A 26,757-nucleotide genomic window follows, 5' to 3' on the forward strand; every position below is an offset into this window, starting at 1 on the left:
GAACTTGCTCAAGCATCACTAGTGTTGAATAAAAACCAAAGAACTGAGGATATTGGAGCTCTGAAATGAACACAGAAATTACTGGAGAAACCCAGCATGTCTGATAACATCAGTAGAAAGCAAGTAGAGTTAACATTTCGGGTCCAGTGACCCTTCTTCAGAACTGGGTGTCCGGAAGAAAGGTCACTGGCCCAAAAAGATTGACTACTTTATCTTCACTGGACCTGCTGAGTTTATCCAGAAACTTCTGTTTGTGTTTCAATGTTGAATAAGATTTATTGGGACTAATATTAACCTTCAGCGGATGTTTGGTGGGTAACAGGCAGGAAAATCGTACTCTGTGACAAGCCCCAGGCACTTTAAGCAGCAGTGAACACAGCAATACTTCTTTCTTTCATTCATTGGATGTAGGCATCACTGGCCCAAGCAGCATTTATTACCCAATGCTAGTCACCCTTGAGAAGGTGGTGGGTGAGGTGAACTGCTTCCTGAGTGACTTTGTACTGTTAACTGGATTCTAACAGATTTTAACTAATCCAAGTTCCCAGACAGTCAGCTCCAGAGCAACGTTGTGAATGTTATCATGGTTTTTGTTCTGCTAATCCTCCTCATGTTTAGTATAAACTACTAATGCTGTCTGAAACCAAGTTATGATTTGGAGATGCTGGTGTTGGACTGGGGTGTACAAAATTAAAAACCATACAGTACAAGGTTATGATCCAACAGGTTTAATTGGAAGTACACTAGCTTTCAGAGTGCCGCTCCTTTATCAGGTAGTTGTGGAGGACACAATTGGAAGACACAGAATTTATAGCAAAAGTTTACAATGTGATGTAACTGAAATTATACATTGAAAAATACCTTGATTGTTTGTTGAGTCTTTCATCTGTTCGAATACCATGATAGTTTCATTTCTTTCATGTGTAAATCCCAAAACTTTTTTTAAAAAGTTGCATTCTCAGGTTAGCTGTAATAATTGGTGTTAGCTAGACAATGTGTTGAAGGTGTTATCTCCCACACAGGATTAATAGTCTAGCAATAATACCACTAGGCAATTGTTTCCCCGTTATGGCTGACCAGGAAGGTTTCCAACCCTTTCTGCCTGTCACCAGATGTTCTGGTTGGATTTACAGGCTGACAAACAACCTGTTGAGCCACATTGCAAATGCACCTTCCATCATCAACAAGTCCTAATATGAGACTCGAACCCAGAGTCTCTGACCCAGAAATTGAATTGTAATCTATTGGTCAATGAAACTTCCTATTTAAGCACTTACTTTACCTTCTGTCCATTTTATATTCTGCTGTTGGTCTGTTTCCTAGTAATAAAAGTATATAGAGTATAACCATGTCTGCTTTGTGGCATGCCACTTCATTCATTGGACATGGTTCTTGTTGAGGTTCATCTATCCCTTAGTACATCGGTCATAGAAGCCCTTCAATAAAGATCATCTTCACTGCAGGATTTTATTAAGCTACCCCCTTCTTCAACCATGGTTTTCTTTATTGTTTAAACTCAGTGACACTTGGGTCGTTTAGGATTTTAGATGACATTTCTTCTGACAGCCACTTACACTTTCCAACAGGAGACTGAACTCTGCAACTGTGCTTTCTGTCCATCAGTGCCCCTGGGCTCCTGCCAATCAACTCCCCATGTATCAGAAGATGAGAAGAAGGGATCAGCAAGCAACTGATGGACTTCAAGTTACACTGCAGGGTCCCTGTGAGAAACTGCAAAAACTAGCACACTGAGTGTGAAATCTGTTACTACTAAGACAGACTCCCACCCCTGACTATATTTTTTAAACAAACAAAAAGGGCGATAATGAATGGTAAAGCTGTGTTTGTTTTTCTGCACAACTTGAGTAATTGGGAGGGGTTGTTGAGTCCAGTCATGTGAAGGAACCTAATTAGCATGCACAGTTAAAATGGCATTATCTCTGAAATACTCACACGTAGTGAGTGCATCCCTATTAACTTAATACTCCCACATGCTGTCAGTTTGAGTGACCTCTCCAACACAGCTGCTGCAATGATATCAAGAACCCATTGTTCCTTTTTAAATCAAAAAAAAGAGAACTGTTATATTAATCCTGATTCTTCTTTAATCAATTAATGAGGATTTTTCTTACTTGTAAGAGTGAGGCTCCCTGTTTAAGTTTTAACAGTATTGAAGAGTTTGCAGTTTTAATAGGTTCTAGGAGTGTCTCTTGGAAGGTGAGTATAAACTTCTATTTACAGTTCCAATGGTCATTGTTCCTCTGGTCCTCCCTATTGTATGGTTTCAAATTCTAAATACATTTTTGTATACATCATTCCTCCAACTTGCGTTTTTGTGTGTTGAAATCAAGGCTCAACTCGGGCTCCTCCCTTCACTCACTCCATTCGGAGGCTTCCAAGTTTGAAACTCTTTAGCTCCCTCAATTAACCCTCCCTAACCCATTGCTACAATGCAACGGCATTGCAAATCCAAGACTAATATCTTCCAGTATTTCTGTAGTTACATAGTTTTCTCCAACATAACCATCAGCAAGGTCCCAGTTGGGTTCTTTTTCAATTTTAGTAGTTTTAACACTTTAATAGTCAGTCAGGAAATACTGCAGTCTCATTGTGTGTGTTACAGTTCATTCAAGGAGTCTGAGTTGCCATGGTAACATGTACTTTTTCATGCATGTTGTAGTCTGGAATTATGAATAGAGATGGTAGAGGCTTAATTTTCTTTCCAGCACATGGCTGACCATGAATGTCTCCTGGTCTTATTCCCTGCCTTTACTGTGTAGTGGAAAAATGTACAGATTGATACTCTGTGTATTTGGCCATGTTAAAATAGTTCCTTAACTTGGCCTTACGTCCTGAGTGTCACCTGAACCCTCAGTTTCTGACTCAGAGGCAGGAACACTATCCACTGCATTACCACACCTCCAGTCATATTCTATATGGCAACAAGTTTCAGACAATGTGTAGGCATATATATTTTGGTGATTGTTGCAATCCTCATTCATTGTAGTTGGCATAACGAGTAATTAGTTGGAATTGTGCAGTTCATCATTCTTTAAAGAAAAACAAAACTAATTTCTGTTACAAACACAGAGTATATGTTGCCAATGACAGTAGGTGACGTTTTAAGGAGTTCCTTGATAAGCGGAGACACTGTTGGGGTAGGTTAGGTGCCAAAATCAAACTGAAAAAATATGTTTGGCTTAGAGACAGGCAGCAGATTGCAATCGGGCGTATTCATTTTCCCATATTTATTTTAATAAGAATAATAACAGCTCACAGCAAAAACGGACATGGAGTGAGCTAGCTTCATCAGAGAGGATTTTGTGTTTTTCAGTGTGAAGAGACAAGTTAAAGAAAGGTTTAGTTAAAAGTAACCAAATCAACTGGAGTAAATCAGTTGATAGTAACAATCCAGATTTAATTTAAAAAAAGGAAAAAAATGTGGAATTAAGAGTTTAATTATTGTTGGAAAAACCCATCTGGTTCACTAATGTCTTTTAGGCAAGGAAACTTCCATTCTTACCTGGTCTGGCCTATATGTGACTCTGAACCACAGTAATGTGCTTGACTCTTAACTGCCCTCTGGGCAACAAATGCCTAGCCAGCAATGCCGTGATCCTTTAAATAAATATAAACTTAAGTTTTCTATCACAATTCATTAAGAATAGATTTAGATTAATTTACTTTAATGTTAGGTAAGGTAAACAGCAGCTAAATGGGAAACAAAATTATGTTTTTGAATTGCCAGTGAGTATGAAGAAAAGATTACTCTGAAAGATGCACAAATGTATTTGTGCATGAACTTTGTCAGGTAAATCATTGCCATATCATGCTCCCAAAATGTATACTGTACAGAAGCAGTACAATGCCTTGCAGTTCTGTTACAGTTTTTATTCATTCATGGAACAAGGGCATCACCGGCAAGCCTAGTGTTTATTCTGATGCTTTGTTCAAACACAGTGACATTATATTTTTGATATTAGTTGTTTAATTAAGTGTAAATTATTTTAGCCTGCTACATGCAGATATGGAGAATGGTTGCAGTATCTATGTTTCATAGTTCCAAATGAATACTGCAAATCCTGACTTTGGAATTTATACGTGACCCTTCTTGTGACTCCATTGGGTTTTGTCACACTCCTTAGACATACATACATCTATGACAACCATATAAAAAGAATCAGTCTGTGGACATGGAAATAAATCATTTTATTGAGATAAAGTCCCAGGATCTATTGCCCACCTTTTGTTCCTTGACTTATCCACACAACACTATGCATTTTCCACATCTCCCCTGTCAAGCCCTCTGAACATCTTCCATATTCTAATGAGTACAAGCCTAACCTATTAAACTTCTCCCGATAAGACAGCCCATCCATACCTGGTATCAATATAATGAACCTTCTCTGGACGGCCTTATCTTTTCTTAGATAAGATGTCCAAAACTATTCACAGTACTCTAGGCTCCTCAGCCCACAAGCTTCATTCCTGAAGAAGGGTTTATGCCCGAAATGTCGATTCTCCTGCTCCTTGGATGCTGCCTGACCTGCTGTGCTTTTCCAGCAGCATACTCTCGACACAGTCCTCTAGGGGTCTTGTGACTAGCATCTTGTAAAGCTTTAGCGAAAACGTCCTCCTTTCATATTCCATTCCATTTGAAATAACGATCCATCCTTGTGACACACTGCCTCCCTACATCATTCAGGAAAAAAAAGACTCATTACTCAATGGGATAATGCTTGACCAGGAGCCAACCAGCTTTTCCTTCAGCATTTCCAATATTTTTAAATATCCAGTAAAGAGAAATGGAGCCTTAACTTGCTCAAGGTTTTATTAAGACTTTATATAAGTCCATCATTCTCTTGACCTTTAAATACTATCAGTCCCACCATAAGCCTAGCATTCTCCTTTTTACTATGTTTTATCAAAGTGGTTGCTTTAACATCCCATGAACTTGTATTGCCAAATTCCTCTGCTTTCTCCCAACACTAATGGGTGACACATTGTCTCAATGGTTATCACTGCTGCCTCACAGCACTAGGCACCTGTGTTTGATTCCAGCCTTGGGTGACTCTGTCTGTGTGGAGTTTGGAAGTTCTCCCAGTGCCTGTGCAGGTGCTTCTGGTTTCATCACACAGTCCAAAGATGTGCAGCTTAGGTGGATTGGCCATGGGAAATTCCCCATAGTATCCAGCAATGTGTACACTAGGTGGGTTAGCCATGGGGAAATACAGGACGGGGGAGTGGGTCTGAGTGGGATGCTATTCAGAGGGTTGATGTTGGCTGAATGGCCTGCTTTTGCAATATAGGGATTCTGTTCTATAATTCAGCTATTCATTTGGTAGAGAGAGTATAGTGAGTTGAGTTATATAAAGATGAAGCACTTTTGATTGCAGCTATCTTCTTTCGTTGGTTGTAAGAACAATGTGAAGCATTGAATTAAGAATATAACAAAAAAAAATCAAATGTTTTTCTATCATGTATTGACACAAGAACACAAATTAAGCATTCCAGAAAGATTATTAGCGCAATTGCAGACAATGAATGAATTGATGAGTGAATATGACTAAGTCACTGGCATACAGCACAAGATAAAACCACATTAATATGGTTTCTTGGACAAAAAACACACGAGGTCCCAGGCATGTTTTGCTCTGCACCCACCCGACTTAGCAGCATTGCCATATCACAGGGGCATGCAATAGATTTATTGTGTGAAAGCAAATCTTATACTAAAGAAGCAATAGCCATATCAAACATAAGATCAGTTCTAAATTACAGTGTTTCACGCGTTCCAAAATCTTGTCCCTGAATCTTCCAGGAATAAACATATTTGTTTTCATAACACAATGCTTCATTGTTCATTTGTACAAGAGATGATTATTGGACCAAATTGAGATTTGCTCAACAGGATAGATAGCATAAATCTATTCAAATTGCTTTAATTAACCTTAATTCTTATTGTCAACTTGCTTTTCATGGAGATTAGTAAGGTCACACAGCCCTACTCTCTCATTACAGACAGATGACTGGTAGTTATTTGATCTGAGGGTCACCACACCTTTGATAAGGGGAGAGATTGAAATGGAGGGACCTTCGTGATAACGTCAGCCTGTGTGAGAATTGAACCCACACTGTTGGTATTATTCTACGTTGTAAACCACCCAGCCAGCCCACAGTGCTAACCAACCAGCAAATTATCTTCCACTAACCTCAAATTGTCCAGCTTGGAGTGGACTGCATGAGGCACATTGTATGTAATAGTTTTGGTGCCAGCCCATAACTTGATCAAGACTAGAAATTAAATCCATCACCTTAAACTGCTCAGCCGCGCTACCATGAAAGTAAAGTAACTATAGTGCTGCTAGACCATAGGATGTTCACTCATTAAAGAGAGAGAGAGAAGCTGGTGGTGGTTTAACCTGAGGGTCATCACACCTCAGGAGAGGGGAGAGCTTGAGAAGGAGGGACTTTCACAGTAATGTCAGCCAGTGTGGGAACTGAACCCATCCTGTTGGCATTATTCTGCATCACGAGCCAACGATCCAAGTTAGCCAACTAGCAACCTTTTTCATGGAGAATAGGCTTAATCAAAGTACTGATTAATGTGTGTAGCACTGATTACATGCCATTGTAATATCATTCTTGGGAACTGTCTTTCATCTCCTGATAGATGAGAGGGCTTTTCCTTCAGCTATTTTTTTTATCCAATGATTCAAACCATGCAAGAAAGCAGCACAATTCAAATTTAAATTTGCAATCAAATGTAAGATTTGACTTTTATTGGCTGAAATTGATGTTAATTGGATAAAAAATGGCCTCAGACAGAACTCTGTGTAGCTTTACCAGCGATAGTTGTCTCACATAAAAGAGCCTAACTCTGCAAGGTTGAAGAGCCTTCATCTTTCAGACTGCAGGTAGGCCGTTTTAAAATACAAATGGAATTCTAAAACATACATAGGAACCAAATACTGAAGGTAACTGATTGGAACTCTCATCATTGAAGGTAATGGAAATGCAGGGAAGGTGATGGCCTAATGGTATTATCACTCGACTATTAATCCAGAACATTGGATTCTGGGTACCTGTATTCAAACTTGACTGTGGCAGATAGTGAATTCAATAATAGCCTGGGAAATAAGAATCTAATGATGACCATTGTTGGATTCATTGTTGATTTTAAGGGGAAAAACCCATCTGGCTCACTAATGTCCTTTAGGGAAGGAAATCTGTCGTCGTTACCTTGTAAAACCTGTTGGTACACTACCCCCTTCACCTCCATCCAGGGCCCCAAACAGTCCTTCCAGGTGAGACAGAGGTTCACCTGCCTCTCTTCCAACCTAGTTTACTGTATTGCTCCTGATGCGGCTTTCTCTACATTGAGGAGACTGAATGTAAACTTAAGGAACGGTTCACCGAGTATCACAGCCGGGCCCGCAGGGGCTGACCAGACCTCCCAGTCGCTGCCCATTTCAATTCCCCAACCACTCCCTTTCTGACATGACCATCCTTGGCCTCCTCCATTGGCAAAACAAACCACAGCGCAAATTGGAGGAACAACACCTCATCTTCCACATGGGCAGCCTACAGCCCGGAGGACTCAACATTGAGTTCTCCAATTTCAAATAAACCCCCTCCCCATCCCCCGACTGCCTTGCCAGCCCCTCCCACTCCCTGCCACCAACCGGATTCATTCCTCCCACTGACCAACCAGATTGTACCCTCTACCTGTCTTCCTCTATCCCCATTTCACCACCCTGTCCCCGCCATGCCCTGCTGCTACACCCACCCCAGGACCTGAAGAAGGGTTACACCCAAAACATCGACTTCTCCACCTCCTGATGCAGCCTGGCTTGCTGTGTTCTTCCAGCCTCCTGCCTGTCTACTTTTGGATTCCAGCATCTGCAGTTTTTTTTTGTCTCTAACCATTACCTGGTTTGGCCTACATGTGACTCCAGAATCACAGCAATGTGCTTGATTCTCAACTGCCTGATGGGCAATTAGAGATGGTCAATAAATGCTGGCCTAGCCAGGACAGCCATATCTGTGGATAAATAATTTTTTTTAAAAAAGGGAATTAAAAGAGTTTTACAACAAGCAGGAGGCCCTTTATTAAGATTGTCTGCCTTAGCTTAATTATGGCAAAGAAAAACGCCATTCTACCTATCTCAATAAGTCACCTTGCCACAGAGTAATATAATCTGTTCCATTCTATCCCCAAGGGTTACACAGTCATTCATTGATTCCACTTCCATCACCCTCACAGACAATGATGTTTAGGCCATCACCACTCGTTGTGAAAAAATTCTTTTTATGCTTTGAATCTGTGTCCCCTTATCCACTAGTTAAGGAGAACAGTTTGCTTTATTGCTTATTTTTGTTGGATTTATAGTTGCTCCTTGTTCCACTGAGATGGCCCAGATATGATCAGAAGAATAGAGTTATGAAACTTTAGGTGCATGGGTAGGTTGGGGAAGCTGGGGATGTTCTCCTTGGACAGAAGATTGAGAGGAAATTTCTGACAACATTCAACTTCATGAGTGGTCACAACAGTGTTGATATAGAGAGGATGTTCGCACTGGTAAAAGAATGGAAAACCAGAAGTCCAAGATTTGAAGTAATTGGCAAAAGAGGCAATGGATTCAAAAGGAAAAAAATGTTTGAACTCAGCAAGTAATGTGCTGCTTGGGAGTGTGGTGGTAGCAGGTTCAACTGAAGAGCATCAGAGCAGTTTCTGCAAAAAGAAATTGTGTAGAGCTAAAGAGAAAGGGCAGGAGAGAATAATAGAATCCATACATCATGAAAGCAGGCCATTCAGCCCATCAAGTCCACACCTCCAAATAGCATCCCACCCAATCCCTGTAACCCTGCATTTCCCCTGGCTAGTCCACCTAGCCTGCACATCCCTGGACACCATGAGGCAAGTTAGTATGGCCAATCCATTTAACCTACACATTTTTGGGCTGTGGAAGGAAACCAGAGCACCGGGAGGAAGCCCACGCAGACACAGGGAGAATGTGCAAACTCCACACAGACAGCTGCCTGAGGCTGAACTTGAACCCATGTCCCTGGCACAGTGAGTCAGCAGTACTAACCACTCAGCCACCATACATTAGGCATTAGGCAAATAGTTTCTGCAAAGGACCAGCACAGATACAATGGACTGAATGGCTGTCTTTCCATGCTGTAACCTCTCATTATATGATTATATGTCTTAATTAAAATAACAAGCTTTTGGACGTACCTGCACATGTTCTGCAAAGATTCAAGAAGTTGGCTCACAGTCACCTCTGTTCAAGAGAATCTCGGGACAGGCAATAAATATTGACTTTGCTAATGATGTCCACAGCCCGTGAGTGTGTATAAAAAGAAAGTCTTCACTTTCTGCAAGGTACCTAGTGAATGAGATGAAGGATAGAAATATGTTTTCTTGCTCCTGTTCTCCAACCACAGAAGTATTTGGAACCTGAACTAACTGAGGGCACCAGAGGTTTCGTTTGGGGATTTGACCTGTAACTCTGTTGATTGCACTGAGACTGAGAGCAAAGCTGAATTCTGATTGTCTGTCCCTGCTGAGCACACACTTCATTGCTTGTCCTGGTTATCACAGTGTTGTCAGCAATTGTCTGCACGCAAGATCTGAATGACTAAGTGCCATACCACATCCATAGCACCTGGCTCAGTGATAAGAGTCTCTGTTTATTGTTTAATCTTCTGTTGATTCACATGTTATGCTAGATTAGATTCGATTAGTCTGCATAGCTTGCTACAGAAGAGACAAGTTTGCACAATGGAAAAACATCAGCCTGTACCGGATAGCTATAAAGTTTGTACAAATTCCAACTACAAAATTGTCAGGATGAGGGAGTGGCGTGCTACCGTAAGAATGTTAGAAATAGTAGCTGGAGGAGGCCATTCAGCCTCTTGAGCCTGTCATACTAGTCAGTAGGATCATCATTAATCTGATGTTCCCTCACCTTCAATTTCCTATCTGCCCCCACCATAACTGTTAACCTCCCAGAAAGGGGTGGCTTAGTGGTTAGCACTACAACCTCATAGTGCTAGAGACCTGGGTTCAATTCCTGCCTCGGGTGACTGTCTGTGTGGAGTTTGCGCATTTTCCCTATGTCTGCATGAGTTTCCTCCCACGACCCAAAGATGTACAGGTCAGGTGGATTGGCTACGCTAAATTGCCCATAGTGTAAGGTACATTAGTCAGAGGTGGAGGTGGGTTGCTCTTCGGGGGGTCGGTGTGGACTTGTTGGGCTGACTGGCCTATTACCACACTGTAGGGAATCCAGTGTACATTGAACTTGAAAAGCCATTCTTTGAGACTGATTAGAGTTAGATTTTATGCATATGACAAAACAGAAGGGACAATCATGCTACAAAGATTTTGAGCATGGAGTGTGACCAAACAAAATAACATATCAACTCACACAAGCAATAGTAGGACTATTGTCCATTAGGTTGACAAAGAAGTAAGTTTTAAGGAGCATCTTAAAGAAAGAGTAATTATAGAGGTTAGAAAAGGGTATTCCAAAACATAGGGCTGAAGTGATGGAAAGCACAACAACCAATGGTAATGAGATGAAAATCAGGAGTCATAGAGTCATAGAGATGTACTGCATGGAAACAGACCCTTCGGTCCAACCCGTCCATGCTGACCAGATATCCCAACCCAATCTAGTCCCACCTGTCAGCACCCGGCTCATATCCTCCAAACCCTTCCTATTCAAATGCCTCTTAAATGTTGCAATTGTACCAGCCTCCACCACATTGTCTGGCAGCTCATTCCATACACGTACCACCCTCTGAGTGAAAAAAAATGCCCCTTAGGTCTCTTTTGTATCTTTCCCCTCTCACCCTAAACCTATGCCTTCTAGTTCTGGACTTTTTGCCTATTTATCCTATCCGTGCCCCTCATAATTTTGTAAAATTCTAAAAGGCCACCCCTCAGCCTCTGATGCTCCAGGGAAAACAGTCCCAGCCTGTTCCGCCTCCCCCTGTAGCTTAGATCCTCTAACCCTGGCAACATCCTTGTTAATCTTTTCTGAACCCTTTCAAGTTTCATAACATCTTTCCAATAGGAAGGAGACCAGAATTGCATGCAATATTCCAACAGTGGCCTAACCAATGTCCTGTACAGCCACAACATGACCTCCCAACTCCTGTACTCAATACTCTGACCAATAAAGGAAAGCATACCAAACGCCTTCTTCACTATCCTATCTACCTGTGACTCCACTTTCAAGGAACTATGAACCTGCACTCCAAGGTCTCTTTGTTCAGTAACACTTCCTAGGACCTTTCCATTAAATGTATAAGTCCTGCTAAGATTTGCTTTCCCAAAATGCAGCACCTCGCATTTATCTGAATTGAACGCCATCTGCCACTTCTCAGCCCATTGACTCATCTGCTTCAGATCTTGTTGTACTCTGAGGTAACCCTCTTCACTGTCCACTACACCTCCAATTTTGGTGTCATCTGCAAACTTACTAACTGTGCCTCTTATGCTCGCATCCAAATCATTTATGTAAATGACAAAAAGTAGAGGGCCCAGCACCGATCCTTGTGGCACTCCACTGGTAACAGGTTTTCAGTCTGAAAAACAACCCTCCACCACCACCCTCTGTCTTCTATCTTTGTACAAAATGCCAGGATTTTGCAGGTAACTTAAGGACTAATTGAGTTTACATAAAGAAAGAAAGATAGAGAGAAAGAAAGAGAGAGAGGTTAGTCCATGATGGGATTTGTGAACAAAGAATGTGAATTTTAAAATCAAGGCATTGCTGAACTAGAGATCAATGTAGGTCACAGGCTCTAGGATGATGGGTAAATGGTGCTCTCATATCCCTGCCTAATTCCTACTGCCCAATAATTTTTGCTTAAATCATCTCAACTTTGGTCTGGAAGACATTTAGAAAAGCATGTTTCTGCATTTCACAATTCGTATCATAAGCCAAGAGCTTCTGTGTGTGTTCTCCATGTTCACTGAGTAGTTCAATGGGTTGTAGATCAGAAAAGGACTTTGGATTCAAAGAGCAAGTGGAAAGTTGCTGTCCATTGCCCAAACCCTTGCCTGTGGTGCCTTTCCACCACGCTCCTGAGCATTTATATGTTAACAGGCAAACAGGACATTTGTAGCAATTCAACATAGTGAAACCTCCAACTCTGTGTTTCCCAAATATTTTCCTCATGGGACCCCAGATTTCAGGCTTTATGTGACCACTTGGTTGGAAATTAGAGGTAAATGGGGTTTGTAACTGGGATTGTTTTTGTTGTTGGGAGACAGGGAGTTAAGACTGCAGGACTTACACTAAAAATCCTAAGGACCCACCTTCTCACATATTGTGACAATTGGACTCAGAGAACAGGCAATTAAGCAGACCCACCAACAAAATGCAAATGAGCATTTAAAGGGGCTTCAGTTGTCAAATTTCAACCAAGTCCCACAGCTTCAGAATTGATGACCCCAATTTTCATCCTGTCACTGTACTCGGGGTTCCAACCCACAGTTTGGGAATCTCTGCCTCACCTGTTTGTTTTTACTAATGACCTATCTAAGTTTTGACAGAGAACACTGATTGAGTCCTTTCTTCCTTATTGAGTTAGCTGGTCTCAGTTGAGGTTGCAGTTTGCCCTTGGTGCCATCTGAACTTTAGGCCACAGCGACAAGGGGCTGAGTGGTGCACATTCCAGGAGCTTGCCATTACCCAAAGCTCTCTCACCACTGCCCCACCCACCACCACCAAATCCCCCCGGCCCAAGGTTGGTCCGTTTCTGCAAAATAGCAGAGAGAGCTCCAGGCTCCAGTGATCTGCTGGAAAAGGAGAAAGAGGAAGGAAAGGAAATGAGAGGTTTGTAAGCAGTGTTGTATCAGGGCATAAGGCTCTGAAGGAGTTAATACAGAGAAGTGCCTTAAGCTCTACCCAGATGATGTCAAACACCTCTGGTGATAAAAGTGACCTTATAGCAGTTTATGAAATTGTGAGGGGCATAGAAAGGATAAATAGACAATGTCTTTTCCCTGGGGTGGAAGAGTCTAGAACTAGAAGGCATAGGTTTAGGTGAGAGGGAAAAATTTAAAAGGGACCTAAGGGGTAACTTTTTCATGCAGAGTACAGATACGGAATGAGCTGCCAGGGGAGGTGGTGGAGGCGGGTGGAATTGCAACATTTAAATAGCATTTGAATGGTACATGAATAGGAAGTGTTTAGAGGAATATGAGTCAAGTGGTGGCAAATGGGACTAGAAGATCTTGTCTAGGACTAGTTCAGGATATCTGGTTGGCATGCACAAGTTGGACTGAAGGTTCTGTTTCTATGCCATATATCTCTGTGACTAAGACCCCCAATGACAAAACAACTTAGAAGTAAGACCTAACTTCCAGATCCTCCTCATAGACATTTTAGAAAGTAACATATCAATGTAACCAGTAACTACAATCAACTACGCCTTGCCCAATACATGAACATCTTCTAGTTAGACCACTAAGTGGTTTCCTTCCATCACACTAGATCAAGCAGACCTTATTGATTCTTAAGGTTAAAGGGGATGGTGCAGGCAGGAGATGCAGACTTGGTTTAACTGCACATACACAGGCAGGAGATGGAATTACATCATTGACCCTCAGCGTTGGCGTTAGTTGTTGTGGACAAATCTTTGCACTGCCATACAACTTTAGTTTTAATGTCATCTTGCATTTTTTTCATTGTATTTGATAGATATTTTAAAGAAGCAGTGATTCCTGCAAAACATCCAAACTTTTGTGCATGTGATATTTATGCATGTGCTATTAAACACAGAAATCAAATAGCTGCTATCAGTGATTCACCACTGTTGCACACAATTCACTGTTGAATTCTCACAATTGAAAATCAGTTAGAAATCAATGAGTTGATGTGAACTTCAACTTTTTAATTCTGTCTTCTCAGCGTAAAAACCTTTGAAAAGGTTATACGTCATACATAGAATAATAAACATGTGTTAATTCAAAATTACTGATGAACAACCATGCTGTGAAAAATTAGTCCTATTTTTCTGAATTGTAAAATTGAAACATTCCTTGATGATAAATTTCATTGTATTTTTAGAAGTATAATAATTAATTCCAAAAAGCTATTTATAATTCAGTTTCTGTTTGATTCCAAGTGTACATCTCAATCTTTATGTCACTTACTTGTAAAATTATAAAAATTAAGTTATAATATTTTCTGGCTTGCTGCCTGTGAGAATTATTGCATGTGATTGGTTGCTTAGCTTGCTCGATGATATCACAGTTGCCAGATACGTGCGGCTGATGTCAAAATAAAATAAAGCAAAAGGTTAAAACTAATGGTAAACCTTTGTGGAAAGCTTTCTTTGAGGTTGCAGGTGAGCTAACCACAAAATAGGCCTCTCTATTGTTCCAAAAACGGAGATTTAAGAAAAGCTCAGTAGATTTGGCATCACCGGTGGAAAGATATCAGAATTAATGTTTTGGTCGAGCAACCTTTCCTCAGAACTCTCTATTGCTCCTATCACTTTCCAGGAGATTGAGAAATGGTTACCTGTAATCCAGAAAAATTGTTTCAGACTGCTCAGGCTTTTAAATAATGCAAGCTACTCTAATATCTTTGCTTTCCAGCCCAATAAAGATCGGTTACATGAAAGCAAAACATCAGAACTGTGTTTCCAGTTTTAAAGCACCTTTTGCGAAGCTTCCTTTTAAGAAAAATAATTCAATGTGACTTCAAAGCTGCTTATCACAGTGTTTAACAATCAATACCTCCTACACATGCAGTAAATCCACAGCAAAAAACAACAAACAAGCAAATGTATTCATGTTTGCAATCAAACCAAAGGATTTGCTGGATCTGATTTTTCAACGTCCCACAAAATGAATAAATAAAAAAGCACAATTTTTTACCTAACTAAAGGACTGTTAATTCTTTTAAATGTTTCAACAGTTGTATAAATACTGACTCTTCACTCCTTCTATTAGGATTTTTAGGCTCAAGATAATGGTGCAAATAATAATTATATGTCAACGGCAATATCTAGGATCTCTGTACAAGTCATGTTGATAGTCATACTGAATACCTCCTCCCTTATTCCCTTTGGATTGCAATGCTTTTGCTCTCCTTATACAGGTGATGATAAACTTCAAAGACCTCATTATTTATTAAAGAGCTGGTTTGGCTGGGAGTCAGTTAGCTGTGGCCTCTCTGAGTACTTGCACATAATTATTGGACAGAGTAGCTTTTCTCAAAGGAAACAGTTTCTTACTCTGGATGTGAGGTATTGTGTTTTATAAACTGTTCATTGCAGTGGTAAAAGCAGATTTACAAATTGGTACTTTGATGGAAAGTTAAGCTGGGATCTAGTCTACCCCTTTGTGCATGTGTGAATATGCAGTTCGTATTGTCCTTTGCAATTAAATTGAATATTGTAATCTGTGGGGTAATTCTAATCAACCCATTGTCAGGAAACTGATAGAGTCAGGAGGGATATTGGTTTTGTACTCGTCTTGATTTTAGTGTCCCGTAGGGGGAGAATATTGGATGGGCATAAATCCAATGGTTTGCTTGACCCCAGTGGAAGCAGTGAGTCACAAGTCAATGCCTGGCTCACACATCATGGGGAACTGCATCTCAGCAAGATATCATTCCCTTCCGGAGAGAGGGAGGAGAAAAGAAGAGAGATAAAAAGGAAAAGAGAGGCTTATGACAAAGGTTAGCCCCAGGTTGAAAGATTCTTATTAAATGACTTAATTTGGCAGAACCTACATTCAGAATCCACAGTGTCTGAATCCTCTAAACTGCAGCCACGTTCAGTAATGTGAAGTGCTCAGTACATGTCTGTTTAATTGTAACTGCACAGATGTGAGGTAAGTTCTGCTGCCAGGCATGTGATTTAAGATGGCAATCTCTCTTATGACATAACCGTTTCCATTCTGGAAAGGCTTAGCAGCAGGTCTTTAAATACTGTTTCTTTTTTTTTGCTTTAACAATCAATTAGAAGGAATTGCGATGTGGTTTGCTGGCTTTAATCACTGTGGCTTCACTCATGAATTAGTCAGCTTGGCCAATGCCAGACCAGACTGAGGCCAGGAATTGCAGGGAGCGAAGTAAGTCCGTCACTGTCATTTTCTCAGTCTGTGCCTTGGTTTCACTGTCTGATGAAGCAGACTAGTAGTATAAGTGTGTTCTAGTCGAGAGACTGACCTATTACTCACTATTAGGTACATCATACTTCATTAACTATAATTCAGATTGAATTAAAGTGATCTTCTATTAACTGTTTTTACCATGGGAGAAGGTTGAATCATTAAATTGTCTTTACCTGCTACTAGCTAGTTGATAGGGGAAATAGGAGATTGATCAAAAGTCCTTGGGATCCAAGGAAAATTAGATCTAAAATTGTCTTTAGTGGCAGATTGTGTTGATTGAAGATTGTTTTGTCAATTGGAAGCCTGACTCCAGTGGAATTTTGCAACTGACACAAAATTGCTTATGTGATAGGGAGTGAGGAGTAAAGCTTTGGACTATAGGATGATATAGATGGGCTGGTCAGATGGACAGAACAATGGCAGATAGAATTTAATCGTGAAACTATGAAGTAATGCATTTTGGAAGGACTAAGGCACAGGAGTACTTGGATGAATTTAGGACCCTGAGTAACACTGACCATCAATGGCATCTTGGTGTGTGTACACATAGCTCCTTGAAACAGGTGGATTGAAGGCATATGCCTTTATATTTGTGCCATTGAAGACAGAGGTAGGAGGTTATGATGGAGTCATGTATGATGTTAGTTTAGTCACTTTTAGAGTACTGTGCAGTGTTCTGATCACCACACTACGGGAAAGATGTGATTGCACAAGAGTGGGTTCAGAAGAGATTTATCAGAATGTGGCCTGGGCTGCAACCTTTCAGCTGTGAACATAGATAGTCTGGGATTATCTTCAGAGAAGAGAAGGCTGAAGGAGGAGCTGATTTGAAGTGTACAAAATTATGGGGAGTATAGATAGGGTAGATAGGAATAAACCTTTCCCCATCATAGAGGAGTCAATTATTTGGAGGACCAGAGTTTTAAGGTAAGGAGCAAGTGTTTTAAACGGGTTTTGAGGTGAAATGTTTTCACCCTGACAGTGGTGGGTATCTGGAATTCACTTTCTGATAGAGTGATAGAGTTGGGACATTGAACATTGAAGAATTACTGACATGACCTTGGCATACAAGGTTCAGGTGCTGAGAAATGGAATTAGACCAGATAGGGAAATTTAGCAGGTCTGGCAGTATCTGTGGAGAGAAAGCAGAGGTAACGTTTCAAGTCCAGTGACCCTTCTCCAGAACATTCTTCTCTCCTCAAATGGTCTGAGTCATGCTGTGTTTCTCCAACATTTTCTGTTTTGTTTCGAATTTCCAGCATCTGTAGTTTTTTTTAAAAGAGTGGATGGGTATTTGATGACCAGCGTGGACATGATGAAACAAGGGGCCTTTTTCCATGCTGTATTAATCTATGACTTGATGAAATGGGCCTCTTTTGACAGTACCCTCCCTTCTTTTCCTGAGGCTAGGTTAGCATATGATTCCCTAGCAGGCTTCAAGTAACCCAATGACCATTCTTTAACTGTGGACAAATGACTGGAATTTCCTTGGAGCAGTTCTGGTACCATTGCTGTAGGTACTGAGATGGGAGTAACTCCAGCGTCAACAGGGCTACACAACCAAAGGCATCATGGTCAAGTTTTATCCTGCACTGTCCTCCGTTAATATTCACATGCAAGGGCAACGCTGGACTGTGATCAAGAGAAGGAGACTTGTTGTTTCTACATCATTCCACACTTTCTTAAGGCAGGAACACAACAGCTAAATACCACGTCAGTTCAGAGTGTGAACTAATGGCACAAACTTGGTGTTAGTCTTCAGGACCTTTGTGGGCTATTTGCTTACTTATAAATGGAAGTGTTGTTGGTTGGGCTGGGATTCACCTGTAATTATAAAATGCATTTAGTGAGGTGGGAAAAGACTTTCTGGCTTAGAAAGTCCAGTTAGAAACTGGAATGCACTGCGTGGAAACACAGCAGAGGCGGGTTCAAATGAGGCAGTCAAGAGGTATTAGATGATTCTTTAAACAGAAACAATGGACAGGGTTGTGGGGAAAAGGCAGGAGATTGGTACCTAGTTATAACGCTCAGACAACCAGTGTAGACTCAATGGGCTGATTGGCCTCTTAATGCACCATGATAGTTCTGTGATTTTGCTCCATCAGTCATTTCCAAATGCTCCATTTAGATTTAGAAGAAGGTTTTCTTGTCATGTGTGCTCAAGTACAAGGATATGGGAGTACAGTGAAAAGTTTACAATGTCGCCATTCGCAGCGCCATCTTAGCTACAATGTATTTAGATACAAAATTTAAGGTAAACAGTACAAAAATAAAGAAATCATTTAGAAGTTCAATATTACAATTCTTGTCAGTATAAATTACTGAATAAGAACGAAAGTTAAAAATTCCAAATTACAGCCCTTCTTTAGGGAAGTAGACAAAAGATGGGGAATTATAGACCAGTGAGCTTAATCTCTGTAGTGGGGAAGATGCTTGAGTCTATTGCTGTACATCTCTATGACTCTATGACTCTATTATCAAGGAAGAAATAGCAGCACATCTCGAAAGAAATTGTCCCATTGTACAGACACCGCATGGGTTCATGAAGGGCAGGTCATGCTTCACAAATTTTTTGGAATTCTTATGAAGACATTTCAAGCAAGATGGACAATGGGGACCCAGTGGATGTGGTGAACCGAGATTTCCAAAAGGCCTTTGACAAGGTGCCACGCATGAGGCTGCTGCATAAAATAAGGATATGTGTTGTTAAGGGTAGAGTATTAGCATGGCTAGAGGATTGGTTGACCGACAGAAAGCAATGAGTGAGGATAAATGAGTGCTATTCTGGCTGGCAATCAGTGACTAGTGGTGTGCCTCAAGGATTGATTTGGGACCACAATTATTTACAATTTATATAGATGAATTGGAGTTGGGGACCACGTGTACGGTGTCATAATTTGCCGATGACATTAAGATGAGTGGTAGAGCAAAGGGTGCAGAGGACTGCAAAACTTTGCAGAGGAACATAGATACATTGAGTAAGTGGGCAAACGTCTGGCAGATGGAATACAATGTTAATAAATGTGAAGCCATACATTTTGGGAGGAGTAACAGCAAAATAGATTATTACTTGAATGGTTAAAGGTTGCAGCATGCTGATGTGCAGAGGGAGCATGTGCAGAGGTTGATGTGCAGAGGTTATCCTTGTGCATGAATCGCAGAAGGTTGGTCTGCAGGTAAAACAAGGAATTTTGTCCTTCCTTGTTAAAGGGGTTGAGTTTAAAAGCAGAGAGGTAATGTTGCAGCTGTACAAGGTGCTGGTGAAGCCACACCTGGAGTACTGTGTGCAGATTTGGTCTCCTTACTGGCACTGGAGGGGGTGCAGACGAGGTTCACGAGATTGATTCGAGAGTTGAGGGGGTTGGCTTATGAGGAGAGGCTGTGCAGACTGGGATTATATTTGTGGGATTCAGAATAATGAGGGGGATCTTACAGAAACATATAAAATTATGAAGGGAATGGATAAAATAGAAATAGATAGGATGTTTCCACAGGTAGGTGAGACCAGGACAAGAGGGCATGGCCTCAAGATTAGAGGAAGCAGGTTCAGAACTAAACTGAGAAGGAACTTCTTCACCCAGAGGGTTGTGAATCTATGGAATTCCTTACCCAAGGAAGTAGTTGACGCTACTTCAGTAATCGCTTTTAAAGCTAAGGTTGATACTTTTTTGAAAAATAAAGGAATTAAAGGATATGGTGAAAATGTGGGTAAAAATGGAGCTGAGTCCACGAAAAGATTAGCCATGATCTTATTGAGTGACAGAGCAGGCTCAAAAGGCTGGATGGCCTACTCCTGCTCCTAGTCCTTATGTTCTAATGCTCTTTCAGCCGCAGGCTTGCAGTCGCTCCACACTGGCTCTCCTGACGAGGACTCGATCTCTCAATCCCCGTGCCTCCATCTGGGCCCACGGGCCACATAGCCATAGGCCACCAGATTCCCGCTCTGGTGCTGAACCGGGCCCCTAGCCATTTCCACAATCCCACTGACCACCAGGGTGTGCTCGGGCACACCGACTGGCTCACGGCTGATTGCCAAAGTCCCCGGTCTGGGCCCGGCCAGCTGCTGCTGTCATCACCACTGCCCTTACCACCGAGCAAGAAAGAAACATGAGCCAATGTGAAATATCCAAGTCTGTGGGTGGCATTGGGGGCAACAGCAGTAACAAAGCTGAGAAGCAGAGTGGCTTTAGGATATCAGAAAAGACATGTATTTGTTTCTGCTGGAGCCAGCTAGTGAAGCAGGATTGCCACTGGACCTTTATAAACAATCTGTGCAATATTATTCTGGACATTTTTTCACTCCTGTAAGTCACGCTGCAAGACTGGAAGCTGGTCTGCTGCTTATTTATGCACTGCATGCACTGTTAATATGCTTCCTAAACCTTGTCTGATTGCAGCGAGATAATAATCACTCTAACAATATTCTTATCAGCTTGAGTTATGGGTCAGTGGAACTGCACACATTAATTCTTACAACATGGACTCACAGCAAGCTTTAGTTATTGAACAGAAGGTGCGAATAATCTGCTACTTTAGACTTGACAGGAATTGGCTTTCAGCTGATTATGGGAGCCAGCCCCTTCACTGTTGACTGCTAACTTGATGATAATAAGTATCCTTTTCATTCAAAGCAAAAGGGGAAATGCACACTGATCATTGCAGCTTCCTCAAAAGATGAATGACGTCTGATAGAATTAGTAACCTATGAATGGCCTCTATCCTCCCCAGGCTGGCTTTCCTTGTAACTCCGCCAGCCCAATAAATCTCTCTGCCCTTCCGTTCATTCCTCCCTTCCTTATCCCATCATTGCTGGTGCTTGCAATCTTTTCCAATTCGCAAGCCCCCTCCCTACATCTCTTCACCATTTCCTCCTTAAGGCGAAGATTTCAGAAACTTCTCTCCATATCCTCTTCTTTGTCTCACTGTCATTTTTATTTGTCCAATTTCACTTCTATAGCTATTCTGGGATGTCCTACTATGTTAAAGGTGCTACATGAATGCAAGCCATTGATGATTTTTGTAGACTCACTGCTGAATTCTTTTTTTCCTCTTTATTATTACACCACTCGCTGCCACATCCTCTGATAGAAGTAGCATTTATAGCTCATAAATGGAAAAGGCCTATTAAACACTCACTTCAGAGTTTCTGCAAATAACACAAACCAACCGAGCCAATCTGGCATCTCATGCCAAGGTCAGAGTCTGGTGATCCCACCTCAGGCAGTCCACACAAACCACAGCCGCAAATTAACCTAGCAGAGTTTAGTTGGTGCCTTTCCAAGATGATCTGGAATCAGTTTATTGAAGCCCAGCCCCATTAAAATGCAAACAATATGTGCAATTCAAAGGATATTTTCAAATGAGCGCTTCATAATAAAAGAAAATGTATCTGCAGGGCTCCTTTCCTGAACTACCCATTTCTACATTGTTCCCACATACCCAGGAAGAAGTGTAATGCATCATCTCCCCTTCTGCCTTCAGAGCAGGAGCTGGCTCCTACTAGTTATACCTGCACCAATGTAATTTACAGGTTTCCCTAGAGCCTGCAATTGGTTCTTACCCTTGTAGTTCTTCCACATCCCTACACCTCCTGAACACATAAGGACTTATTACTGTATTACCTCAGGAACTCCTTATTTGATGTGATTTTTGTCTGCAACAGGATATTTGGCATGCAGTGGCAATGCTTATGATAAGAAACTGGACAAGGACCTCATGGTATTGAAGAATTCAATAAGCTTTTAAAACACCTAGCTACAATACACAAATATTACATTTACAGGCACATCAGTATCTGGGCCAACAGTAAGCTTCCTGTACCATGCTTTGATTCAAGGGTCACAATGCAAGCCAGCAACATTCAGCATCTCACCATTCTTCAGATCCTAAAGCAGCCCATGTCAATAGAAAGATCTGGACAATATCCAGACTTGGAGTGACAAGTGGTAAGTAAATTTGCTCTTCACAGGTGTCAGGCAGTGACCATCTCCAACAATTTGACATTCAATGGCACCATCACTGAGTCCCATACTATCATCATCCTGGGGGTACCATTGACCAGAGACTGAGTTGGACGAACTATATGAAGACCATGATTGTGGGAGTAGGTCAGAAGCTAGGACTGCTGCAGCAAGTAACTCACCTCTTGACTCCCCAAAACTTGTCCACCATCTATGAGGCACAAGTCAAGAGTGTGATGGAATACTCCCCACTTGCCCTGGATGGTGCAGCTCCAACCACACTCGAGAAGCTTGACACCACCCAGGACAAAGCAGCCTGCTTGATTGACACCACATTCATAAACATCTGCTCCCTCTACCACCAGTGCTCCGTTGCAGCAGTATGTACCATCTATAAGATTCACTGCAAGAATTCATCAAATTAGTCAGGACTTTGCAAATCCATGACCATTGCCATCTGGAAGGACAAGGACTGCAGATACTTGTGAATGCCACCAATTATAAATTCCCCTCCAAGCCACTCACCACCCTGACATACAGTCATAGAATTATAGAGATGTCCAACTTGTCCATGCTGACCAGATATCCTAAATTAATCTAGTCCCATTTGCCAGCGTTTGGCCCATATTCTTCTAAATCCTTCCTATCATATACCCATCCAGATGCCTTTTAAATGTTGTAATTGTACCAGCCTCCACCACTTCCTCTGGCAGCTCTTTCCATACATGCACCACCCTCTGCGTGAAAAAGTTGCCCTTTCAGTCTCTTTTAAATCTTTCCCCTCTCATCCTAAACCTACACTGTCTGGTTTTGGATCTCCCTACCCCCAGGGAAAAGACCTTGTTTATCCTATCCATGCCCCTCATGATTTTATAAACCTCTGTAAGGTCACCCATCAGCCTCCAACACTCCACGGAAAACAGCCCCAGTCTACTCAGCCTCTCCCTGTAGCTCAAACTCTCTAACCATGGCAACATCCTTATAAATCTTTTCTGAACTCTTTCAAGCTTCACAACATCTTTCCTATAGCAGTGAGACCAGAATTGAACGCTGTTTTCAAAAAGTGGCCTGTACGGCCGCAACATGACTTCTCAACTCTTATTCTCCATGTGCAAACCAATAAAGACAAGTGTACCAAATGCCTTCTTCGCTACCTTGTCTACCTGTGACACCACTTTCAATGAACTATGAACCTGCATCCCAAGATCTCTCATATCACTATTCCTTTTGTGTCATTGGGCCAAAATCCCAGAACCTCCTTTCTAATACATTGTGGGTTAACCTACAGCAGTGGTTCAAGAAGGCAGCTTGCCACCACCTTCTCAAGGACAACTAGAGATGGGTAATAGATGCTGGTCCAGTCAGCAATGCCCACATTGTCTGAATGAATATAAAAAAAGAGTATAAGATACTTATACCCTCAGATCAAAATCTATGTTCCAGTGATAATATCTTGAGCTGTCTTTTAAAGGCAGACTGACATACTGACCATGAGACATAGCACTGACCATGAGACATAAGACAATGTTGTGAACCTTGACAGTGCGTAGTGGCAGGATAAGGGCAACCAACTCTTGGCGAAGTGTACTAAGGAACATTTTGGCATGGGGACCATGCAGGAAATAGCTTAATACTGTCTAAACATTGGGAGCCAGGGCTGGGGTTGATGTCCACACCAATGGAGGAGGCAAATGTTGGGGAGGTTGTATACTCTGTACATAATACCTGCAACAGCAAATCAAAATGTTTGGAAACCAAGAATACACACAAAGGCTTTGGGAATTCCTTTTTCAAAAATACTCGACAGCAAATGAGGCAAAACAGAAGGACCAAGAATACAAGACAGCACCACAAAATCTGGGATGGTTTCTCACCCTGGGCAGGATGTCCAACCCAGGAATGTCAAAGCTGGGCCTGATCATTGATGGCATTTAATGGAAGCAATGGAGATCTCATGGTTCAGATGGAAAGGCAGTGAGAATGTCATATTGCCACTTTTCAGGAAGGCCAGTGCCAATCAGGGAACGCACTGGGCAGAGGACGGTTTCCCTGTGTAGCAAGGACCATGTGTGCAGAAGTCCCACCCACTGAGAGCTAGCAGCCAATCAAAGCCAGCACATCTTGGTAGCATGACCAGTGAGACAGTGGCTATTGTCAGGATGACTCCTCCCCTCAAGAGGTCAAGGACCATTCATGGACCCAGATTCAGGTGAGGAATGTTGGGCAGGAGCAATGAGTGATGGGGCAGAAAGGGCAGTGGAGTGGCTGTCAGCTGTCTATCCACCCCCCGCCCCCACCCTCACCCCCACCACACAAACCCTCAATTGTCAGATCCTTTGGTCAGGCACCAATAACCCAGGAGCTCCCAGAGTTTGCTTTTTGGGCATCTTATCCTTCAGTGAGATACTGCCCATCATTGGGCAAGTCTGGAAGTAGCCATTAAATGGACATTAAAATCCTTCCATTGCCCAGCCCTAATACCTGGTCATGGACACCAGCAGGAGCTGCTGGATATTGAGTGGGGTAGGACACATAGGGTCAAAGAGTCGTACTATCATACAGCACAGAAACAGACCCTTTGGCCCAGCTCATCCATGCTGACCAGGTTTCCGAAACGGAATTATTCCCGTTAACCTAAAACCCTCTAAACCTTTCCTATCTCTGTACCTTTTAAATGTTGTCTGAAATATCCCCCTAGGCCAGGCTCTCTGGCACTGACAAGTGGCAGCTTCAACTCCTGCCACGTCAGAGCAGAGACCTCAGGTAGGATTAGGGTCAGGTCTTGGATATCCCAGGTCTGTTTCATTACTCACACACAAAGAGTAATTGGAACAGAATGCATTTTAAAGCATATAATGGAAAACAAATGGAGGCAGTTTGAAACTTAATTAACAAAGAAATAGTCCCATTAAATAAGTTCACGTGAACAAATTAATTAGGAGCAGGAGTGGGCCATTGGACTCTCAAGCACTTCTACTATTTGATAAGTTTGTGATTGATGCAATTTTGACCTCAACTACTTTGCTGTCTACCCCTATGTATCCCATCTTAATCAAGATTATACATAACCCAGCCTTAAAAATATTCAGTGATGACACACTAAGGAAGAGAATTCAACAATCTAATACCCCGCTGTCAGCAAAATACATTCTCCCCATCTCGATCCTAAATGGAAGGCTCCTTAATTATAAACACTGTACCTCAGGCCTAATTTCTCCCAGAAGAGGGTCCTTGACAAGGGAGTGATCACTTCATTCCATGTAAAGAGGGGTGACTTTATTGAGATTCATAAAATCACGAGGGGGGGCATAGATAGGGTGAAATCCAAGGGTCTTTTCCCTTGGGTGGGAAGTTCAACGGGAATAACGGGAAAAATTTAAAAAGGACTTATGGGGCAACTTCCTTAACACAGAAGAAGATTTCGTGTGTGAAATGAACTGTCGGAGGAAGTGGTGGATACGGGTACGATTACAATGTTTAAAAGACATTTGGTTAGGTTCATGAATGGGAATGGTTTGGAGGGATATGGGCCAAAAGCAGGCAGTTTAGTTAAAGAGCATGATCAGTGTGGGCTGGTTGGACCGAAGGGTCTATTTCCGTGCTGTATGATTGTTGTACGTAAACCAATGCAGAGTTTAACCAAAAGATACAGAAAGGGCTGGGACAGAAACAGAAAATACATAGCAGGGCTGATAGCATCTGTGAAGTGAGAAGTAGAAGGTATAGATGAGATTTCATTGCCTGTAAGTGTGAGAGGCAAAATATTGGTTTGCCGACATGAGGTGGAGAGATTTGGCGAGGGACAGTGGACTGGGCCTCATACCAGCCTACATTGGGTTCTGATTTATAACATACTTCTATGCCATGAATACTCATTATATGAAAGAGTTTTATGATTACATCCTGAGCACACAAGAATCTTAGCAGAATTTGGCAGAAACACAAAAAAAGCAGCACGTTGTCGAAATGGTAAAAGATTCAAGATCTCTGGCATGCAGAGAGGTCTGGGCACCTTTAGTGTATGAATCACTAAAGATTAGTGTGCAGGTACAGCAGGTGGAGAGTGTGGTTGGAAAAGCACAGTAGGTCAGGCAGCATCCGAGGAGCAGGAGATTCGACATTTCGGGCTTAAGCCCTTCACCAGGGCTTATGCCTGAAACGTTGGTTGTCCTGCGCCTGGGATGCTGCCTGATCTGCTGTGCTTTTCCCGCAACACACTCTCGGTTATAATCTCCAGCATCTGCACTCCTCACCTTCTTCTAGGTACAGCAGGTAACCAGGAAAGCTGATAGAATTGAATTCTGAGGAAGGGTGACTGGACCCAAAATGTTAACTCTACTTTCTCTCCACAGATACTGCCAGAGCTGCTGAGTTTCTCCACCAATTTTTGTTTTTGTTTCTAATAGGATGTTATGTTTTACTGACTGAACGCAAGAGTAAGGAAGTTATTGTTCAGTTATATGGGCATTAGTGAGAATGCATCTGGGGTATTGTGTCCAGTACTGGTTACCCTGCTTACAGAAGGATGTTAATGTATTGGAAGCAATCAGAGAAGGTTTACTCAACTAATACCTGGAATGAGCAGATTGTCTTAATAAGGAAAGGCTGGGTAGGCTAGGCCTGTACCCCGTGCAGTTTAGAGGC

General features: G+C 41.9%; 1 protein-coding gene and 1 long non-coding RNA gene across 2 annotated transcripts in view; one reads left to right on the forward strand and one right to left on the reverse strand.

The window, feature by feature from the left end:
- The window catches only part of LOC140494712 (ADAMTS-like protein 5), a 120,507-nt gene that overhangs the window by 16,117 nt on the left and 77,633 nt on the right, over nt 1-26,757 (forward strand). The gene's annotated exons all lie outside the window — the stretch shown is intronic.
- Nucleotides 4,112-26,757, reverse strand: part of LOC140494407 (uncharacterized) — a 28,406-nt gene continuing 5,760 nt past the window's right edge. Inside the window, exons 2-3 of the long non-coding RNA XR_011963954.1 lie at nt 9,245-9,395; nt 4,112-4,692 (exon numbers count right to left, since the gene is read on the reverse strand). This is a non-coding gene — a long non-coding RNA (uncharacterized lncRNA). The remainder of the gene's footprint in view (nt 4,693-9,244; nt 9,396-26,757) is intronic.

Source organism: Chiloscyllium punctatum, chromosome 24 (assembly GCF_047496795.1).
Source record: "Chiloscyllium punctatum isolate Juve2018m chromosome 24, sChiPun1.3, whole genome shotgun sequence".
Classification (NCBI taxonomy): Eukaryota; Metazoa; Chordata; class Chondrichthyes; order Orectolobiformes; family Hemiscylliidae; genus Chiloscyllium; species Chiloscyllium punctatum.